We start from the raw sequence: 10690 nt of genomic DNA, 5'->3' as shown, positions 1-10690 counted from the left end.
AAAAGAAATGTGAATTATCAAGTTGTCTGTTTAAAATATAGTTTTGCAACTGCTAAGTTCTACTTTAACATAACCCCAAATTTCTTTTGTCCTCCTCAATAATAAATTACTTTCTTCTGTATAATTGTTCTGTACATCAAAGCTGTACCTTATTGAACCCCTCACTTTCCTCCGTGTAACCCAATCCCGAGGCCTCATTAAAACACTGGTTAATAATTTTTTTTTAAAAAAAGGCAAATTCTCAAAGTGATATTCAATATGCAGGGCAGTTTAATTATTTAGTAACTCTTCAACAATGAAAAGTGTTTTCCCTCCACCGTGCCATTGTACTATAGCCTGAATGTTGACCTTCCTCAAATACCCATTTTTCAACGGGTGGCGATCCACCGAGAACGAACTCTTGTCCTCAGAAACTGAGTCCCAAACAGGGCGAATTCGTGGGGGTGGGGGTCCCGATGTGTTCAGAGTGTGTGCTCCAGACACTGCGAACACGGGTGCGGGCTGGGCAGGGGTCTGCGTGCTCTTTACTGCCTCTCTTACCACTGTTGTCTGAAAGAATTTTTAAAACACCACCTGGGTTGGTAAAATATGATGCTCATTTAATATAATGCGAAACCGGCTCGTTCCGCTGAGGGGAATTTTTTTTTCCCCCTACAACTAACTTAATTTTCAAAGAGCAACTTCTTTTTGTTCCATTTTCCTTCAAAACTATGCTGGGCACAAACTAACACCATTTTATCATTCTTATTCTGAAATAAGATTTGGCAGGTAAATGAGTCCTAAAACATGCCAAATGTCCAGCAATCTACCATTCAGAGATTCCTTATGCCACCTTTGTAACTGTGTAGCAACGGTAATCCCTTAATTAAGTATACAAATGAACAGTTCACCAACCCATCTAGTGGTTTCACTGGAGTGGGAGAAGGGAGATGGTTACCGTGACATCATTGTTATTATTTAAACTGCTAGGGGAGAATATAATTGTTAATAAAAGCCTTCTTCTCCACGCCCCTCAAGGTTCCCTCCCCCCTGGCATTTTATGACGTGCCATCCACGATGAATGTAAGTAGAATTATGTCGATCCTGGGAGCCTACTCTATAACTATAATGTCGCACAGGTCAGCAAGGAAATGCAGAAAAAAATTACTCTATTTAGGGGAAGTTGTTTGAGAAAATATGTATTTACGAGTTTGGAGTATCGGTGTTAAAACTTTGTCTCTTTATGAATGTGTGTGTGTTGTGTATGTGTGTGTACAGAGGGAGTTTTATAAACGGGTTGTGTGCATCCGTTTTAGAATCCTCGTGTTTGTACATTAAAAAGCTGCCATGTAATCATTCCATGGGGCTGGTTTAATGCATTTAACAGAGAACTAATGGGTAGTCTATGTTGAAAAGCATGGTCCTATTTTTTAATCCCATCACGTATTGAAGCGGTTTTGTGAGAGTCTGTGCCTTTCACCTTTATCCACCGTGGATGCTCTTGTTCGAGAAATCCATTCCAACCACTTTTGGTTCCTGATCATTGCTAAAACGCTTCCACTTCTTTCTCTGCAACTATTCTTTATTTTTGACTTATTTTCGTCAGTCTTAGCAATAATGATAAACAATCCTTGCTGCATTGAAACTCAGTTGAAATGATCCGGGGAACCCCTGCCTTGGTCCTTGCTGCAAACTGTAATCTCAAATACTGAATATGGTCGGACTTGGGCGTGGGATCCAAGCTGCAGGAGACCGAAGCTACTTTTTCGTTACCTTCTTTCTAGCCTGGAGCGCGCGCGCTATGTACACACACACACACACACACACGCACACACACACACACGCACACACACACCCTCTTCGGTAAAACAAGATGAGGTGAGGTGGGGGGGTGTTCCAATGTGAACAGAGACGCAGGGCTCGGGCGGAGGGAGCCCGGGCAGTGGGGAAACTGGCGGTGTGAGCAGCGCAGGGACCATGGGCTATGACTAAGGTGGGCGCCCCGCAGCCGGGACTAGGACGCGCGGAAGCTGCAAGAGCCTCCGGCGCTTGTCTGAGATGCAGAAGTGGATGACCGGGCTCCCGGGAATAAAATCAAAGTTCCGTGGAGCTTGGAGCTCTTAAGACAGCCACGCTTGTCCGAGCTGAGAGCCCTCCATGGCTCGAGCTCGCTCGTGGAGCGGCCTCCAGAGCTCGATCTGCTCGGGTAGAAGCCCATGAAGGGGGGTCCCGCGGCGCTAGCTTTTGTACGGCCCCGCCTTGGCCAGCCGCTAGCTGACGCACAGGCTCCCCCGGGACGCTGGGGGCGTCGCACCGCAGCTGGGTGGGGAGCAATTTATTCCTCGCCGTCCCATCCCAGCCCATCTTTGGTTACTCCACCCTACCCCTCCCATCCCTCCTCCTCCTCCTTCTCCTCCTCCTCCTCCTCTTCCTCCTCCTTCTCTACCAACGCCCGCTCTACCTTCTGATTCTCCACCTCTTCTTCATCCTCCATCCCCCTTTTACTTCTCTCTCCCCCTCTCTCCTCCCTCCCGCCTCCTTTCTCCCTCTCCCCCTCCCTCTCTCCTCTGAATAAGCAAGCTTTTGCCTCTAAAAGTCACAAGTAATCCTCGTGTGTGACAGAAAGAGAGAGAGAGAGAGAGAGAGAGAGAAACGAGCTGGCCGAGAGGAGCAGAAGGCAGGAGGGGAAATCTGGCACAACGGCTGGGAGAGGAAACTTGATGCTTCTGGGCCACCATTTGCCAGGGCCTAGCTCAAGGTAAGTACACTGGGGGCCCGCGGAGTCTGTACCTGTCAGGGTCCAGCCCCCGCCCATAGCCGAGAGATGGGCACCTTTACCTGGGCTATTCAAATAATGATCAAAATGGTACGGGGATGGGGTGCGGGTGAGGTAGTGCTCCAACCGGAGGGCCCGGGGCCCAGAGGATGATGTGCGCCTGCAAGCTTGGACCCCGGGCTCTTGCCCCTGGGCACTTTGTGCCTCCTGCCGAGGTTCCGAGCAACTGCGGGGGCTCCAACTATCGGATTTCCCTTCCTAAGTCACCCGTTCGACAGCTCCCTCCTTTACACACCCGCGTGCAAATGAGCCGCTGCTCTGTCATGAAGTGAGAATATGAGCCTCCCTCAAACCCTAGAAAAGGAAAGTTTGGTAAGGCGGGGGCTGCGCAGACCTGCTGTTCTCTGGAACCTAAACCGGGAACCCTAGACTTGCGCAGAAAATTAATAGTTTTCCATTTTTCTTTTAAAAAAATTACCTTGAACGAAAAATTGTGTGTATTCAAAAAAAGTATTGGATTACCATGTCTGATCAGCTGCTGATGACCTACCAATAAGCGTTTTAGACACACACGCACATTCACGCGTGCGCGCGCGCGCACACACACACACACCCCAGGGGCTATGTGCAGTGAGGAAGGCCGTCATAAGTAACCAAGAATTCAGAGGGAGTCGCGAGGGTTTTTAAGTGTGTAAAGGCTGTGTACGTGTCCTCCTTGTTACAGAGAGCAGAGGGAGGGGGCAGAGGGAGTGCGCGTCGGCTCGGCGTTTTCGCTGTGCCTGTGTGTTTCGCGTGTTGTCAGCTGGCTCTGGTTTCTAAGCGCTGAGTGCTGCCAGGGGCGGGGGCCAGCATCCACCATCCACCTCGGCACCCTAGTGGTGAAACAGGACTCATTTGTTTGGTGCAGAGCGGTGACGACCTAGAAGAGACTGGAGTGTGGTTAGGTCGGCCCCCTGCCATCCATTACACCTGCGGCAGATGGCTCAAGTGGTAGAATGGTTTTGTTTGCCGAGATCAAGAAAGGAGGAGGGGGAAGCTAGAGGCTCGCCCCACTCAAAATAAGTACCATAAAGAGCCAAAGAAATGAAAGAAGCCATATTCGAAGGAAGCAATAATGTTGCTGCCTTCCAGGAGTGAACCTGGACACGTTAGTGACCTTTGCACCTGGCCCGAATTGATAACGACTGAATTTTAGAACGAACATTTTTCAAATGTATTTTTAATAAAGTGCCCACTCCTCCCTACACACACACACACACACACACACCACACACCTATCTCCAGCCAGATGCACACAGGTGTTCTTGGAGCTCTACACCCTGAAGCCAAACGTCAGTAAGATCCTGCGGATTTCCAGATGAAGGAAGCCTCTTCTCTCCCCCCACTTTATTCAGTCGGCCTGCTAGCTTCCACACACAAGTCCCCTCTCTCCAGACAACCACCTGGCTGGAATTTAGCTAGGTTTCAAATATATCCATCTCATTTTCACATGCAATAATGTGCCTTTCTGATCAGTCTTCACATCCTTGCATCCATTCCTTCCTCCCTGCTACTCAAGAAGCAAGAAAGGAGGACACACACCCTCCCAGGCAGTCCAGAGGAAAGGCAGGCGTGACAAAGAACACCGACACAGTCTAATGACAATTTAGCCTGTCTTCTATTCCTTAATTTTCTTGTTAAATAAGAGAAACGAAAAGAAAAATATAATGAAGGAGACCTAAACAGAAAGCCTTGTAAGCCTTGTCTCCTCCCTTACTTCACAGTCATCACGGTAACACCCATACACAAATTACATGTATGAATGTGCTTATTCACATTTCATGTGAAATAAAACATTATTTTGCTGGCCTAATTTTCTGTTCTAAACAGTAAACATTCCTTCTACTAGAGTTTAATACACTAATGCTTTGGGGGTGACTACTATGCAGAGAAATTCCACAATTTTTGAAACATAAATTCTATTTTTCTATCTTCTTTAATGTCAAATCAACATTTTTTTAGTTAGTAAAACCGAAGAATATCAAATAATGAGAGTCCTTTCTAGCTAAGATTTTGGAGTCACAAATAAAGCTACATCCTAAAAAGCCAAAAGGAAAGGGGAAAAAAAATCAACCCTTGCATTTATCAAGGTGCTTTCAATACCCAAAGACACCTCTGAACTGAGTTTGCTTGATGGGTGCTTGCTGTGTGCCCAGTGCAATTTTTAAATAAATATTTTCCTGTCCTATGAATGTTTCCATTTTATAAGGAGAAAGCTGACTTTGAAATGCAGTGGGAAACAAGATTTGTCAAGAAAAAATGCCAGTAGGATATAGCCCTATTTTATTCATTATTAATAATGCAGGTTTATTCATACATTATATAAACTGCTGAGAGTCTCTTCTTCGATGTGAATTCCTATATTATCAGGACGCAGTCAAATCCACTTGTAAGAAAATTTAAAAAGAAAAAAAAATACTTGCAGAACAGAGTTGAAGAACAGGTTTCCTGGGCCTTTTAGTGATTTCTTTTAAAGAGTGAGAGAGAGGGGGACCTGATCTAAAACTCTTCGCTTTAGAGACACGAAAAGCTTCCAATTTTATTTAAATAAAATGAGATTAGCAAACTTTTCTGATTGTAGAGAACGAAGACAAAAATTTAGTCCTAATAAGGTCTCCCACCTTGCAGGCAAAATCTTTTAAACCGTAGTTCTAACCAGTATATAAAGCTAAGAAAAATAATTTCCAAAATGAACTCTTGAAATTTGAATGGAACAAAAACTGTTTTTAATTCTGAGGTTTGTTAATAAGCAACATTTTACATAGAAATCTTAAGGAATGTATTTAGCTCAGATACCCCAGTGTTTCAAGGAAAGGGAATATGTTTTACTCTTTGAGCAGGTTAGTATCAGAATCACACTCAGTCAGGTTTCTTAGGCCCAAGGGAGCCTCAGAACCTGAAAAGGGGAAAAGAAGGCATCTTGGGGAGTAATGGAAGCTGAGGTTCCCCCGCCCTCTACCCGCTGCTGGGACCAACATCATATCTCCCTCCCATATGAAATGGCTGTATGCTATTACAGAAAAGACTGGTTAAGAGAAAGTGAATCTGGAATACATGAATTGCTTTTTTGCCATCCCCAACCTTGCTGAGTTTTCATCAGACCTGCCACGCCTTCACAACCTCTCTTACCTTCCCCAACAGAAGCCAACTACGGAAGTCATGTCGCAGAAGATATATATATGTATATGTATGTACACATGTGTATGTGTGTGTGTATATATGTACACACACATATGTATATACTTCATGTATATATATGCTTTAAACATATATATTTATATATTTTTATATATATATATAAAACTGTAGGTCTCAAAAATATCACCAGCAGCCCAAATTTGCCTTTATTTCAGGAGTAATTAAGAAGATTATAATTCTTAAAGAAGAGCTACCAAATTTCACTCCCTAGGGGCAGTCTCAGGGCGCACTAAAGGTGCCCGAAGCTAGCTAGAAGTAGGGCTCGGCCGGTTCGCGTGCCTGGCGCCAACCGCTGCCTGTGAGTCTGTGTCCTTGACTCACTCATTTCCCCGCTTAAGGGAGGATAATGAACTCCTTTCTTTTCCTAATTTGTAAAGATATCTTCTTTAGTCAGTGCTGAACTGGGGATGGCGGTGAAGAGGCCTGGGTCATGAACCTGAGGAGGTCAAGGCTCTGACCTCTGCTTGGGTCTGTCTCATAAAACCAAGGGACGGTGGGTAACTGTGTCTACGGGTTTCTCCGGTTTCCCAGAAAAATGGGCATGCGTGTGTGCCTGTGTGTTCAGTTCCATCCTACAGTCCTCCCAGAGGTCTCCAGAAAGCGTGGCTTTGTCTTCTCCAGGGCGGACGAATCCTAGAGCAGTCCGCAGAGCCTTGGGTGCAGTTTCCCGCGGCCTCCCAAGTCCACGGAGCCGGGCACCCTGGCCCAGGGCAGCCCTGACGGCCCAGGCGCGGTACCCATACGGCCAGTAGGTGTCGCTGTTCCCCTGCCGGCGGGAGCCGGGAGCCCCGCGCGGGCCCCCAGAGCCACTCAGCCTTCGGCTCCCGGCAGGTTCGCAGACCCACCCGAGCTCCCGAGAGAGGGCCGCTCTACCCGCCCCCGCCCCGGGACCGTGCCCGTGCTCACCTGGCCACCGCCGTAGCGAAACTGCCGGCCTAAGGAAGTACCTTCGGGGAGAGAAAGGAGAGACGGGTCTGTTGGGGCGAAACCTGGGCCCCGACGGAAGCGGCTCCAAGCCGGCTTCTCTCGTGGTTCCCAACTCTCCCTCCTTTCTCTTCACGTGCCATGGGCGGCGGTGGGGCACTGAGGGCCTCCTGGTAAAATCCGAAAAGGGGAGATTCTACCGGGGTTCCATATGGGCTTTACGAATAAACAAGAGGTTGAAAATCCCAGCTTCGTGGGAGCTAGCTACAGAAAGAGTGGATTGGTTTCAATATTCTTGCCTCGAAAAAAAAAAAAAAAATGGAAAAAGGAGAAGAAGAAGAAAAAGAAAAGAAAGAAACCTAGGCCTGGCTACATGCATGGGCTACATACCACCTTGTACACACATATGAACGCAGAAATGCCGGGTAACCGCGATCGCCGTCCCCTCCCCAGGCCCAGGAAGGAGCCAGTATTTGGAATGTAGTTGTCTTTCCCAAAAGCGTTGCTTGCCAAATATTATTTCCTCTTGGAAAACCTAGCCGTTTGCGAATCTGGAATCTGCATTGAAATGCTAGGTATTCAGAATTCTGCGCCCTTCTCTGGCGTCCTGCGGCTCCCTGCCTTCTGCCTCAGTGTGCCGCGAAAGAGATTATTAATCAGAGGCATTCTTTTTGTATGTGTTTCAAAAGAAGGGCATTTGGCTTATGAATACCGAGAGGGACATTTACAATGGGCACATCCTATAGGTGACTGGAGATTTTAGTATGATTCTGGTTGTTTTGTACAGGGAAATCACTGCTCTGATTTGAGGATAGGGAGAGGGAGACTGTTGAATAGGCTAAATTCAGAACCAGGTGTTATTCAGAGTTAGTTTGCAAAACGGAACTGGCTATGTGTTTAAATTAACGTCTAAAATCATATCTTCAGTCAAAATGGGGTGACATTTTGCAGTAATTTTTTTTTAAAGATTCACATATTATCTATAAAATTTGGGTTAAAGGAATAAATTCGTGAAGAAGAAAAACATAACAAAATTTGAAACTGGAAGAAAAAAATTTTTCACTTAAAGTCCAAAGTATTTCGGAACACCTCTTGTTCCTGGCCCTGGGCTCACCATTTCAGAGGGCATGGTTGGAAAACTGTCGAGTCGTTAAGGCAAGCCGTAATTTTTACCGTGAGGTAGCCAAGATCATCTTTAAATGTCATATACTTTTCGCTATGTTTCATAAAATGAGCTTCTTTCTGTTAAGTCCTATATCTGTTATACAATTCTAAATATTTCTGATTGAGACGGCAAATTAATCATTCGGTGACGTGGTGGTGAGGGGAGAAACACGTGTCTCATTGGAGGTTGTGAAGTTCAGTGAGGTGGTATTTTTAGCTTGAAAGGTCCAAATTCAGATATTTGGGTATTTCTCCCCCTCCCACCGTTTCCCCACCCCGTCCCCATTTTACTCTCTCTTTAACTCAACCCTTTGGGTTCCCTGCCTTCTTTTTCTCTCCCTTTCTCGCTTCTGTCTTCTCTCTCCCCTTTATAGCGCCTCTCCCCTTTTCTCTCTCTTCTTTTCCTCTTCTCTTCCCTCTCCTCTTATTTATTGTCTGATTCCATGTCAAGTTAATATAAAAGTAGCAACTGGGACGCCCAGTACCCTTAGCAGACCCTCTCTCCACCGTGCGCAGGGCACTTTGGGGAGGTGTCTGTCGCTGCCAGGTTACCGGCCAGAGTGGTGGCTCTTGGTGCAGGGCATGCTGCTCTCGGAGGAGTTGGGGTCTGCGCGGGGTTGCGGGGCTTATTCAAATACCTCCCGCTGCTGCTGTGATTCGCAGGGACTCGGCCTCCATATGGTAATGCGGGGCGGGGGGTTGGGGGAGGCGCAGAAGGGAGGGGAGGGGACGATGGGGGTGAGGGCGGGGTGGGAGGGGGCTCCGGCACTGCGCGCTCGGCTGCCAGGCTGGGACAGAGCACCCGGACCCGCGGCGGCAGCGGCAGCGGCAGCGACGCTACCCACCCTCTTCCCCAACACCCACCGAGCCAGCGAACCACCGAGCCACAGGCCCTCGGGGTAAGCCACAGCGCGCACACGGCAGCGACGGTGACGGTTCACACGCTTCGGGTTACTACCATGCGCCAATAAGGGAGATTAGAAACAGAAAAGGAGATTACAGAGAGATCAGAGATAAGAGGTGTACCTCTCTGTGTTCCTTGTCACACAGCGCGCGCGCGCACATACACACGCATCTGTACACACATACATGCTCAGACAGCCGTACACGCACGCGTTCCTTGCTACTGCCATCTAAATATATGCACCGACAGTCTATGCCCTGCAACGTGGCCGATGTGTTTGTCCTGATCCTACATAAACGCAGGCAGGTATGTGCGAGAGTCCAGGCAGGAACAAACAGCCACGCGCAATTTAACTGCAGCCAAACTCAAAGAGACCTTGAGCCTGCCGAATTGTTTCACTCAGCCAGGTACCCCCCAGAAACCGGCTATTCTGCAATCAGTTGTGGAATCCTGCAATTATTCATAAAATGTGCTGAAAATGTATTTTAGGAAACGTAGTCTTGCTATATATGGCAAGGTAAAGGCGAACCTGAAGGATGAGTGTGTTTCCGCTTTTTAATGTTATACGTGTAGCCATCTGACCACTTTTTATTGGGTGACATATCATATGAGCACTTTGGTGTAGGCTTGGAAAAACTACAGCCAGAGGTAAGGCTGGAAATGCCATAAGAGTTAAGGGAGCTGAAAATGGATGCTGGATAGTCCAGCATGAAAGATGGCATACGGCTTTAGGTTTGAAATCGGGGAAAATACATGTGTATATTTACACATGAAGGCCGTTGGGGAAGGTTGAGTCTTGGCCTGAGTATCTGTGCAGGTAAGCCATTAATAAGAAAACTAATTATCTGTGCATGTACTTGGATTGTTTAATTGAATAAGCTGCATGTATGCATATTTGCTGTTCTTTGAGGGTTTGCAATTATAGATTGAGTCTTTTTTCAATGATAGCTTTGGGGGAATTAAAAGGTGGAATATATATATTATATTATATATAACTATATATACTATATATAATTTGGAATATATTTTATATATATACTCCAAAAGCCATCATGCTGCATAGCTATATTGCCAAGAAAGAGAATCCCATCCTATAAACAAGATTACCATTGCTTGAAATCTAAACTCAAGGCCTGTATATTTTAAGGCACATCAACTGGTTTAATATAGCCAATTGTTTTGTGTATTTTTTTCATTTCAAAGTCAGGAATCAAGGATGCTTTTCAGTCAAGAGAATGTGCCTTGTTTCCAGACATATTAAGATAAAAATGAAACTCAGTAAATTTTGAATGCAGCCGATAAGGTACAACATACAACATGGTTGAAAATGTCTTCCTTGAAGAAGGCTGTCCATTGCCGTGTCTACCCATTTTAAAATATATATATTTTTTTTCAATAAGAAATGCTAGAAAGCAATAGGGCGGGGAATGCCGCACCTCTCAGGCAATCAGCACAAAAATTCTTTAGAAATCTTTGGAATCACTTCACTTATACACAGATTATCTCGAAAGCACTGGCCCTGAACTGTGTTTCTGCTAATTGAAGTTAATTAGACAATCAAACTTTGAGCCTTGAGCGATGGGCATTACAGCCCATCAAGGTATGTCAAGAAAGAAAGAAAAAAAATGTGTCTTTTCTTTTATGACCAAACCAGGAGGTTATACAGCTGGCATTGCATACATGACAGATGTGCATATTTGTAACCT

General features: G+C 46.1%; 1 long non-coding RNA gene across 1 annotated transcript; it reads right to left on the bottom strand.

Moving 5' to 3' along the window:
• Positions 1-252: 252 nt before the first annotated feature.
• Positions 253-2440, bottom strand: LOC116275028. The gene has a single exon (XR_004183969.1). It is a non-coding gene; the product is annotated as an uncharacterized LOC116275028 (long non-coding RNA).
• Positions 2441-10690: the final 8250 nt, after the last annotated feature.

This window comes from Papio anubis, chromosome 5 (assembly GCF_008728515.1).
Source record: "Papio anubis isolate 15944 chromosome 5, Panubis1.0, whole genome shotgun sequence".
Taxonomy (NCBI): Eukaryota; Metazoa; Chordata; class Mammalia; order Primates; family Cercopithecidae; genus Papio; species Papio anubis.
This window is presented reverse-complemented; position numbering and strand designations above follow the sequence as displayed.